Source organism: Etheostoma cragini, chromosome 3, assembly GCF_013103735.1.
Source record: "Etheostoma cragini isolate CJK2018 chromosome 3, CSU_Ecrag_1.0, whole genome shotgun sequence".
NCBI classification, from domain to species: domain Eukaryota; kingdom Metazoa; phylum Chordata; class Actinopteri; order Perciformes; family Percidae; genus Etheostoma; species Etheostoma cragini.
This window is the reverse complement of record NC_048409.1, coordinates 9,837,898-9,848,520: the sequence shown is the minus strand read 5'-3', so window position 1 is coordinate 9,848,520 and position 10,623 is coordinate 9,837,898. Positions and strand designations below refer to the sequence as shown.

General features: G+C 38.9%; 1 long non-coding RNA gene across 1 annotated transcript in view; it reads left to right on the top strand.

Moving 5' to 3' along the window:
• The first annotated feature begins 5,956 nt into the window (after positions 1-5,956).
• Positions 5,957-10,623, top strand: part of LOC117942162 — a 19,496-nt gene continuing 14,829 nt past the window's right edge. Inside the window, exon 1 of the long non-coding RNA XR_004656080.1 lies at positions 5,957-6,076. This is a non-coding gene — a long non-coding RNA (uncharacterized LOC117942162). The remainder of the gene's footprint in view (positions 6,077-10,623) is intronic.

The window sequence follows — 10,623 nt, the reverse complement described above, 5'->3', positions numbered from 1 at the left end:
TCTGAGAAAAGCTGAATTATATGGGTGTGAAATTGGTCTTTTTCAAACACACCTGATACAACTGATTAGTTTTGGCTTGTGTTAAATTGAGGCAATTGGACCCAAGGCCTATAATTGATGAACAATGTTCACTGTAGTAAAGCAACGGAACCATGGACTTAAGAAGCTGTAACTTCACTGCCGCTGAAACCAATGCACTACTAGAGGGTGTTCGGTGCCATTATGGAACAATAGTGGGAAGTTTTAATTCTGCTAAGGATACCAACAAAAAGAAAAATGATGATTGGATTTTAATCACATAACATGTGAATGCCATAGGGTCTGGCCAGAGGAGGACCACAGACCAAATCAAATTGCGGTGGAAGAATCTTAAGGCCAGGGAAACAAAGGACCATGCTGAAGCCAAAAACCCACAAACAGGCAACAAGCCATTTAAGAGGGGAGATTACACAGATGTGGTCCTCGACATCATTGGAGGTGAGAAGTCGCAAGCTCTCCATGGTATTCAAGGTGTTGTAGGGGATGGCGAGCCTTGGATTGAGGAGGAGGAGGAGAATCTGCCAGTTCCTCCTGAGGCTGATCCAGAGAGCGTATTTATATTGAATCTCAGCTCTTTTCCTGAGGAAGAAGCTGGATCCTCATTGGTTGAGCCAGTGTTAGTTGCCACAGGATCTCAGAGGAAAGGCTTGAAGCGCCCTTCATCAAACAAAGATGATGATTACAAGGCACTTCTGCAAAAAAAGAGAGTGAAAGGGCAGAAGCACAGCTTTGTCTGGCAGAGGAACAACTGACTCTGACCAAACCGCAGCAAACCAAGGCCAGACTTGAGATTCGCCTCCTAAAGGCTACGCTCAGACAAGCTGGTCTCTCCACATCAGATGAGGAAGTCTGAAATTATTGTTGAGTATTTGACATTAATCTTTTTGTTTTAATTAAATACATCTATATATGAAACTTGTTATAAATATCGTCAATGTACAGTGTTTGTGTTAGTCTCAGATGAGCGGACTGCTGGAAGAGGATGGGGTGGGGTTTTTCTTTTTTTTTTTTTCATGTGTGTGTTTTCATTTCAAATAAAAACAAACTTATATTGACCCCACATTGGCCATTCTACTTGTTGCTCTATACATACTGTATCTATAGTTCTACATTGTGATTTCCTATCCTGTTTGAGCACTGGTTATCCAGATTTTACTGATCCTGAAAAGTTCCTATCCGGATCAGATTGATCCAATCCGATGTTGCTTTGAAAAACTGGCTCAAAAGTAAGATGGATTACGTAATCACGGATCCCAAAAAAAGGATTACTAAATCCGGATCAATTTGATCCAGATTACATTTTTTGAAAAACTGGGCCCAGTACACAGCTCTCACCTCCGCCGGGTATGCTGAGAACTATGTTAACCTGGATGCGCCCCGTCTTCCTGCTGCGGCGAGAAGCCCCTGACTGCAGACCCGCAGACACGTTGAGGGGCGGGGTTAAACGTTTAACCCCGCCCCTCACCGCTTAACCCCGCCCACTCTCCAGCGTTTGACCCTGTAATTTCATCGCAATATCAGAGTGAATTTAGCGGTATGCACCCATGCTTCGGACAGCTCTTTTTAATCAATAAATAATGGAAGTAAGTGTGACTTTTATTGCTGTTTAGTTTTCAAAAACAATTAAAAAAGCTGGTTATGTCTATTTTAATGTTTCTGCACAAATTGAGCAGGCTGAGGTTCGGATTGGATGACTAGCTCCCTTCTTTAACTGTCTATGCTAGCTCCAAGTAATCTGAAAGTGTGGAAATTATTTCCATTGAAGGACAATGTTACAGTCGTGTGCATGGACGGTCTCTGACTCATCTGCAACCAGGAGATGAAGGAGAGCTCAGATCTACAACACCTAGCACATCTTTGTCTCTGCCACCCCAGGACTAGCAAGCTAGCGCGACCAGTGCAGGTGCTAGTAGCACTGACTCGTGGATGATAGCCTGTAGATTGTAGATCTGTCCTCAGTGAATGAGCCCGCAACTCAACCAGGCGTCTTTTGTTTTAGCGAGTTTCATTGCGTAGGACCGCCAGAGGAACAGTAAAGGTGTGTGAAGGCGATCTGTCTGTGTTGTATTTTGTCGTTATATGAGATATATGAATTAAAATAGTCGATTCATAACGCTACAGAGCTGCAGGCGCGTTTCTATATGAGCTGTTACTGTTGACATTTTTTTTCCCTTGTGGTTTTCTCCTGTTATGGCCAAGGGCTTGTTAATGTGATTTATTTCCTTTTTTGAACATGTTTATAACATGCATTATTACACTAAAGTAACAGCTTGTTTTGGTAGGAAATAACTTCAGTCTTGTACACGGCAGACGTTATCGTTGATTCAAACTGTTGGCAGTGTGGTTGAAAACTTTAAACAATTAAACAGAATTGTGAAATATTCTGCCTCATCTTATGAGCAGAACTAAACCATGTTTTGGGGAACAAATACGGAGATGGGGGTGCAAAGTTCTCCTGGAAAACTTTCCGATGATGTAAGTGTCTATAAAATTATCAAGGCTTCACAATATATTTTAACATCAACTGTCTCAATGATAATTATATTACACGTGTTGTATAATGCATGGATGTCATTGACTCACATGGCTCTAAAGAGGAGATGGCCAAAAACAGGAAAAGATGACGTGAACATCAATATTTCGTTTACATTTTTACTGTTTGCCTAGTTTGTTGTTCAATATGTGTTGTTAAATTAAAAAAAAAAAAAGTATGATGGAAAAGGAAAGGATGACTTTCTAATTACCTTTCAATACCAACAGGAGCAGACTCAATAGACTGATCAGGCGAGTGAGCCCTGTCCTGGACTGTCCTCTGGACCCCATAGAGGAAGTGGGGGAGAGGAGGATGTTAGCCAAGCTGACATCCATCATGGACAACACCTCTCACCCCCTACATGACACTGTGGGGTCCCTGAGCAGCTCGTTCAGCAGCAGACTGATACACCCACGGTGTAAGTAGGAGATGTAGCGCAGGTCCTTCATCCCGGCAGCTGTCAGACTCTACAACACCTGCACTACCTGATAGTGTTGTAGTTTCTGTTCCAGTTTTCTTAATTTACTCCACACTCTCTGTATATCTTTATTATCTGTATTTATATTTTTTCAATTACAAGTACTGACTTTTTCAATATTATTTATGGTCACAGGTAAATATGATTTATATTATGTCTACCTACTTTTGCTTTAATAAGTCAATTACATATTCAGTTTAATGCAATATTGATTATTGTACTATGGCAACCACACTTTACAATACCTTAATTTGACGCCACTTTACTTTCTGTTGTTTGCCTGTTTTTTTTTTTTTGTTTTGCTTTTTTGCTGCAGTAACAAGGAAATTTTCCCGCTGTGGGATGAATAAAATATCTAATCTAATTATTGTTGTTGTTATTATGGTTGTATATATGTTATTACACTTATTTTCATAATTATTGGTGTTATTATATACATATATATATTTATAGCATATATATATATAAATATACACATATTATATACATTATATAATATATATGATATATATTATAGTCTCATGATAGTTTGATTTTGATAACATTAAGAAAGTATCAGGTTGCAATTGATTATGATAAATACACATTCAAATATTCTACTTTTTTATCATTTAGTGCATTATTGAAGTATTTGTTTTGTGAAATTTGTCAATATTGTATTTCATAATTAGTAAAACCAAAGATTAAGTTCATTATGTTTAAATCGCTGCATTTCACCACATCCATTAAGGTTTCTAGTCCCACATTGTATTAAATGAGTTGGGTAGTGGACGGTTGGAGACTGGGCGGAGTTAAACGTTTGACCCCGCCCCTCAACGTTTAACCCCGCCCCTCAATGTGTCTGCGGGTCTGCAGTCAGGGGTACATGGCTGCGGCGGGAACAACCGACGCATCAGATTCTGTCACAGAGGGCGTCGTGGAGGAGGATCAGGACTGAAAAAACTGCCCAATGAACACGGACCATTGGTTTGTCTCGTTTTCTTATTTTGTCCTGATTTTATTGCACTGTTGTCTGACATGATTTCAGAGACTGTGTTTCTGAGTGCTATGTCAACCTAGTTTAATATGTCCTAATCTCCACACGTTAGCTGGGTCACTCCCAGGCTAGAGTTTCCTTTAAAAAGTCATTGTTGTTTTGTGCTTTTTGTCTCTGTTGACGAGAAATGTGTTTATTTTAAAGTTATTCTAATATGGAACCCTACTGTGACAATCAGGTAATTATGGGCTGGTGTTCCATTTTTTACGTAGATGTAACGAAATGAAAAGCAATAGCAATTTCCACATATACTTTCATTTAGAACGTAGCTTAATTGATACTGGACGATCTTTCAGTTTTGGTTTGGAATTGGGGAGCATTGAATTCTCATAAATGTACCAGGACTCTGGGCTTACTAAAGAAGAGAAATGTTGACATTGCATTATTACAGGAGACACCAGTCATACAGGAGATACCGGCCATTTAGCCAATAGATTCTATCAAACATTTGCATCCTCCTCAGCAAGTTCTTAAACAAAAGGAGTAGCCACTGTTTTCATACGGAACCTCCCACTTAAAGTGTTGTCCACTCGGTCAGATGATACAGGCAGCAATGTGATTTCCACAACAGAGTTTTGCGCAAGAAAAATTGCACCTGTGTGGGCTTATGCACCATATGTTTTTGATGATAATTTTGTAAAAAGTTACAGTTTATTGCAGAAAATCAGATATTTGCAGAAATTTATGTTGGCTCTGTAGAAGACCCTAGGATATTGTGGGACACAATAAAAGGTTTTATTAGGAGCATGACCATACTTTTCTGCTCTAATGCATTCAAAGCTACATCACTGAAACTGCAAAACGCTGAAGCTGAGTTCACCAGATCAGAGTCACTGTTACAAACTAGTTTTACTGGTGCTAGTACTAATTTAACCGGTTAGTTTTAGCAGGATCATTAGTCAAGAAAAAAGTAAACAACATTCTGAAACAGACGTCTGCATTTTAAATTCACAGAGCAAGACAGCGCTATCACTTTCAGGGTGCTAGACAAAGTCACCTTCTTGCTATATTAAGATCCAGTGATTATTTTGTAGATATTCCCACTTTAAATCCTCCGATGGTAATATTAGAACTGATCCTATCAATGTAAATAAATCCTTTCACACATTTTATTCCAATTTGGATGAAACAGAGGTTACTTTGGATAAACCACTGTGGCAGCTGGTTAAATCGGCGTGACTTGCCTCAATTATCAGCAGAGGAATCAACTCACTTGGACAAATTGATTACTTATAGTTAAGTGTGGCAGTACATAATATGCAAAGGGGGAAAATCTTTAAAAAAATTTAAAAAAAAAATGTTAAAAGTTTTAATGGTATGATTAAATCTTTGTATCCCTCACCCCGAATCTTAATCAGATGCACCTCCTCTTCTTTATTTCCAGTTTTTAGATCATCCCACCAAGGTTGCCCCATGATTCCTGCATTATTTATTATTTTTCTAGAGCCGCTTGTTAAAGCCATTTGCCAATCAATTATGGTGTCACTAATATGCATTTGTGATTAACAGCATCATCTATCATTATTTGCAGATGACACCCCCCTCGTTCTCTGACTCACCTTCTATCATTATGGGAGGAATATGGAAGCTTATTAGGCTTTAATATTAACTGGCCAAAATCTGCATTACATTGAAATGATTCTTCCCGCAACTGAACCATGTCTGCCGACATCCCCATTGTTAAGCATTTTAAATATTTATACATTGAGGTTTTCCCTTGCTTAAACAAGATTGTTAAACATAACTATTCTGTTGCTCTGACCGTTTTTAAAGATCACAAAAAAAAAGAAATCATTTAATGTCAAAAGAAAAACAATATAAAATCAAAAACATGAAGACTGTGTTGGATGTTCCCAGCAAAAACTCTATATTGTTTTTTTTAATTGTTTAAATAGATAGGGACAGTGCATATTAATGGACATCAGTGCAAGTACACATTGTAAATATGCTAGAGTAGGCACCATAGCTAATTTTCATCTATTGTACCAAGGTTGAAACATAAAAAAACAACATAAAAACCTTGCATGGAAACGTGCATGCAACACCCTCGTAGTTTGAGAGTCAAGACAAAATCCCACAGAACATGTGTTTGTCACACATAATGAAATGTGATTTAAATTGATGTATGTGGGGGGTAGGCTATTCCAATATTTATATCCCTTTACTGACAAAACAGTTTGACCAAATCATTGACTGTATTTTAATGAACAGCGCATGTTTGATGTTGATGTTGATGGTATTCCCTGAGCATTTTATTTGCACGCGACACTCCTTGCAAATCCCATGTATCATATCCATCTCAGTTGTCCTTTTCTTTGTTAAAAAATCCGAAAAAGGTTTCAAACACTTGATTTAAACGCTGATGGTGCGTTTCTGATTTCTTCCTCTGACGCTGCCATGTTTGTTTTATCTACATCTTCCTTCACGCTGACAGTCACCCAGCTGACCTCACCAGAAAACAAACAGCGCCATCCGGTGGACTGAATGAGCAATTGATTTGATTATTCTACTACCAAAAAGTTAAATTCTCATGTGCAATTTAAATAATAAAAGATCGATACTTGGCGCTGTGTATCGATACAGTATTGCCACGGGAAATATCGCGATGCTATGGTGTATCGATTTTTTCCCCCACCCTTAGGGATCGCCATTAACCCCAATTACCTTGCTCTGGTCAGCTCGCATGTATAATGTAGCCTACATTTCTTATGCCTAGTTAAATAACTTGGGATTCGGCTATAAGTGCCTAACGCAACTAGTCTGGCTATCCCCAAAGCAATCTTCAATAAAGCTGCAGTGGGTGGAATGCAATGGTACAACTGTTAGAATTTGAAGTAGAGACCTCATTCTGCAGCCCCCTTTCTCACATGTCTGTTAGATGGCAGATGGCAGATGGCTGTTCTATTTGATATTTTTCTTGGTCTTCCAGATCTTGCTCTGACTTCCACTGTTACTGATGACTATCTTCTTATAGCCTTCTCCTGCTTTGCGAGCGCCAACTATTTTCAGTGTCAGTTTTCTAGACAACTGCTTAGAAGAATCCATGGTACTGATTATTGGGGCAAGGTGAGATGAGTCTGAGCCTTTAAAACCTTAAGATTAACATCACCTGGTCTTTCCAGACAATGATTGAGAACAATCCATGACACTGTCAGGTCTCAGCTTTCCAAAGGGGGCAGTGCATGCTAGAAACTGGCATTGCAAAAGTTTGGGCACCCCGCATTTTTTTGTTTTCTGTTATTTTGAAAGTGTTAATGATGGAAATAAAATATTACTTTTGGAGTTTTTTCCATCTTTTCTTGGCTTCATTATGCATATTAAAACAAATATTTACCAGGGGTGCCCAAACTTTCAGACCCCACTGTATATTGTCCAATCTTCCCCAAATTCCTCATGTGCGAAAATGAGTGTCAAGGCCTAAGGAGGCCTAATGTGTACGCCAATACTGATTTATGAAATTCAGTTTCATGTGACAAATATCAATTGACATGAAATTTATATTGTGTTTTTTAGACTAGATACAGAGCAGCCCAATGCATGTTTACTGCGCATTGTCTAACAGGTCAATACAGTTATGGGGCAAATGCACGGCCATGTTGACTGGCATCCCACCAATACCGCGACATGCATGGAGGTGCGAGGGCCATTAATCCACTTGGAGATTGAATGTATATTTTAAATTGTTTTGTAGATAACAAATCTACAAAAACAAATACCTGTAGCATTGCTAATCTCTCCCTCAGGACACAGTATACAATCAGAACAGAAGATGGGTTTTCCTTTCTGTGGCACCTTACAAGTTCCTGGAGGACAGCTGTCAGAGCACACTGACACAGGAACCTGGCACATAGAGTGAAAAGACACACATTTAGGTGTGCTAGAAAGCTTTTTCAGTCCTCTTGTCAAATAATACTCAAGTGTCATTGTGTAAATATAGGTTTGTATTATGCTGAAGCTAAAATGTGGCTTCCGCAGTCTGAGTTGGACAAATCATTTGGTTATTAGGGACAGTAATTAATTGACTTTTTAGTAAAATTGCACTTTTTATTTTCTTACAATCCCTCAGTTGAAGCTCAGTAGGGCAACAAGATATAAAGGAGGAATTTCATTCTGAAACTTTAACTTTGGAATGGATCTCTTCAGAGCCAGTATGGACAAGAGGAATATACAGTGACCAAAATTATATTAATGTACATATTGTATATCCTCCCATTTAGATTACGAAATGTAATGTTAAATTATTTATTTTGTGCTGCTTACTTCTGTGCCACAGTCTACCCAGGTTAGGTCCCTGTTGATACGGAAATTCTGGCCCACCGGCAGTGATGCAAGTAGTAATTTAGATTGATGGCCTGAAGAATGTCTACTGTGTGTTCAGAAGGTCAGTATTGACATTGATAAACACTTTATACAACATCTTTGCCATAACAGCAGATTGCCTAAACTTTACCTGAAAGATCATTATAGTAAGTGAGATTATTCACCTCTCGCCCTAGAGCCTGTGAGCTAACAGACACTACCTAGCACTGGTCACTGCTGTTGTCTGAAAAACAACAGACGGGACAAAATGTTGCGTTTATTAGTAAACTGGTAAACCTTGAGACAGACGGATGACTACTGCTATCTGTTGTGGAATTTTCCTCCCGTTACTGTGTGGTGAAGGAAACAACTCTGACTGGCACATGGTCAGACAGTGGTTTACGGAGCGGTAAATGGGCTTTGCAAAAAACCCGGATCGTTCTATGAAAATACGCATCTTACAAATAATCGCTCAATCACCCAAATTTGATCGTGGAAAGTGTTGGGATTTACAATTTTATATGTGCTTAAACATTGTTTGTGATTTGCATTATACATTTAAGCTAAAAGGTAAAACATTATTTCGACATAAATGAAGACATGTTGGTCATGCATTAAGTTTGTTGTTATAAGTATATAGTTTGTTGTTTGTTATATTAAGTTGTTTTGCAATACTTCTGTTTGATAATATAAGATGTTCTGCTACATTTTGTCATAATCCAGCTCTCCTAAATGTGTCAGAAGTAGAATTGATTGTTAGGGATGCTCCCTGAGTCTGGTTTCAACCTCTTACCCCCACAGACTTTTTCCTAAACTTAGAGTCATAAACCTTTAGTCACATTCCAACTGAAAAGATAACGGATAAGCACACAAAGACATCACTGTGATCTGAAGACCCCACCCTTTGTGAGATAAATCTAGGGGTGTAAGAGCCAGTGTTGAGCCGGTGTTGAGAGTCAGACAAATTTTGGGGAGAGCCGTGTTAGGTTGACTCTGTATTTGTCTTTAGGATATCCTATGTAATAAAATGGATTCACATATCAACATCTGAGATTTTTACTACTAAGTGACTGAACCCTGAGATGGAGCAGGATTTAGCTCCAACAATTTGGCGCCCAACGTGGGGCTCGAGGAAGGCACGGACCCATCCTTGAGTAAGTGAACAACTAGGACGACATGCGTCTCCACATTCAGCCTGGGCACTAAGGAAAGGTACAAAAGAACCTGTTAATATCAAATCTGCATCATTGCATATGTACAAAATCTGAATGTGGAACGTGCCTGTACCCTAGTTGCTAAAATTGAAAAATTGGATAAGATGTTGATGTGTGAAAAAGTTTTAAATGTTAATGTGTGAAATATAGTTAATAAACCAGACGAAGGGTAATGTATTCACGAGGGAATACATGAAGGTGTAGCCTCCAAAGAGACGTGAATGTAGTTTCTACATTGGGATGTAGAAATGAAGTAGTCTGTGCATAAATCAGATGAAGGGTAATGTATTTAAAAGAAATACATGAATGTGTAGCGTCTGGATCGTGAATGTAGTTTCTAAATTGGGCCATAGAAATGAAAGTAGTCTGTGCATGAATCAGATGAAGGGTAGTGTATTAAAGAGAAATACATGAAGGTGTAGTGTGGCCACTAGCGGCCACACATGGCAACAACTCATGGTGGTAACTCTCTTTTGTTTTGAGCACATTATACAAAATAAATAACTGGACACCCATTTAGTTTTACAAACTGTTTATTAGTTATTTGACTTAGTTTATATTCAGCTCGTATTAAGCGCCATTTCTACTGGCCAGGTTTGCAAACCGACGCAGCCCAGTTCTGCCAAAGCTGCTCTCAGTGCCAAAAAACATAAATGAAAAGCCCTTCCAAAGCTCCACTTCAACCTCTCCCAGTTGTAAGTATCCCTTTTGAGCGTCTTGGGATGGACATTGTGGGTCCGGTGGAGAAAAGCAAAACAGGAAACCGCTTCATGCTGGTAGTAACCGACTATGCAACCAAATATCCAGAAGTCTTCCCATTGAAATCAGTTAAAGCAAAAACTGTGGCTTTTTCCTTGGTGCAATTTTTCTCAAGAGTTGGTTTCCCTTGTCTAAACTTTTGAAACAGGTTTACCAACTTCTTGGCATAAAGAGAGTGCGCACTACACCCTACCACCCGCAAACAGATGGGCTGACAGAGCGGTTTAATCAGACACTTAAGCAAATGCTCCGTAAGTTTGTGAAT